Source organism: Capsicum annuum, chromosome 1, assembly GCF_002878395.1.
Source record: "Capsicum annuum cultivar UCD-10X-F1 chromosome 1, UCD10Xv1.1, whole genome shotgun sequence".
In the NCBI taxonomy this organism is placed as follows: domain Eukaryota; kingdom Viridiplantae; phylum Streptophyta; class Magnoliopsida; order Solanales; family Solanaceae; genus Capsicum; species Capsicum annuum.
The window spans coordinates 26,043,770-26,045,459 of NC_061111.1; the positions used below are offsets into that span (position 1 = coordinate 26,043,770).

The following is a 1,690-nucleotide window of genomic DNA, read 5'->3' on the forward strand; positions in this document are numbered from 1 at the left end:
CGTAGTATTCTTCCTTTTTTCTACCAAATATATTTTTTATTGTTGGTATTTTAAATATTTTTTCTACACTTAAGTCTAACTCTTTTCCTTTTATTTCATCAAATATATTATTATCAAATATTATTTTTTGGTCTGTTCCTTCTTCATTTAAATATTCTTCTTTTGTTATTATTTTTATATCTTCTTTATTCACTATCTATTTCGTTATGTGTTTCATTCTCTGAAATTTCATATATACTATCCTCACTTTCTAATTCATAATCTATATAATCTATTTGGTTATATTCTGTATTTTTTATTTTTATTTCTTATATTTGTTTCTATTTTGGATTTTTAGGTAATTTACAATCTTTAGCTAAATGTCCTAGTTTTCCACAATTATAACAAGTACATTCTTTTATAGATTTCTTTTTCCTATATGGTCTTTTATGTTTATAATTTTTTACATAATATCTTTTTCTTGGTTTCTTATACTTATATTTTGATTTCTTGTATTTCTTTTATTTCTTATGTCTTTTTCTTTTTTTATAATATCTTTCTTCACATCCAAATTGAGGTGCTATTTTATCTTTGCAACATGCTAAATTTCTTATTAATGTTTTTTTCATTTTTATTTCTTCTGTATATTTTTCACATAGATTTCTATACCATTGTTGTAAAAATTTTGTTCTTGCTCCTAGGGTATCTACTATTTTTGCTTCATCCCAATTTTTTATTATTTTTGAACTAATTGGTTCGGGTAATTTACTAAAAAATAATCTTCTTATTTCTTTACTTTCTTCTATATTATATGTTCCTTTATAATAATATTCTTTAAATGCGCACGTATACTCATCTATATAGCACTTATTACATATTGTTAGTTTTAACATTAAATTCCTATTCATATCTTTTTCTTTATTTTGCTCTTCTTCTTCTGTTGTTACACTGCTAAATTCATCTCTTATAGCTATTTCATATTTTTTCAATATTTTTGTTGGTAGTATTTTAGTAGTTGTTGATGTTCCTTCTGTTTTATTATCAGATCTTAATACTTTTTTACTTGCTTCGGTTAGGTTTAAAAACCATAATTTTACTGTTCCTATTAATGTCTTTTCTATATATTCTGGTGTGTTTGTTGTATCTATTTTATTATCTAATAATTATTTTGACATGTATCCTCCCCATATTTGTATTGAATTATTTGTGTCTATTACACAGTCTAAATCTAAAAAGTTGTAATTAATTATTTGTTTTGGTGTCCATTTATTATATTCATCCTTTGGTTTATATCTTTTAAACTTATTTTTGTAATTATAGGTTGGTTTTCTTATTTCTGATGTACTAGGTATTATATTTTTGTCTAGAGTATTTACTTCTGTATTTATTAGCCTCAAATTTCATCATAAAAAGAACTACACTCAAACTGTTATAAAGCAAGAAGGAATAAAGAACAAAAGTACAGAGAGAAGAGAGAGTAATTCTTATTTCTCATTCTTGAGGAATCTTGATGTGTAATTTACAATGAAGGAACTCTTTATTTATTGGGGGAAATTTACTCCTAGTCTGAGTAAAAGACAGATGATTCAAATCCTAATAGATATCAAAGTAGATCTCGATAGATCTTGATAGACATTTACTATAATGTAAATACATTTATAACACTCCCCCTTGAATGTCTAATTGGTAAATAATGTACCTCGTTAAAACC

The 1,690-nt window shown here is 24.2% G+C and overlaps 1 pseudogene; it reads right to left on the bottom strand.

Moving 5' to 3' along the window:
- Positions 1-200: 200 nt before the first annotated feature.
- Positions 201-1,241, bottom strand: LOC124891141 (annotated as a pseudogene).
- Positions 1,242-1,690: the final 449 nt, after the last annotated feature.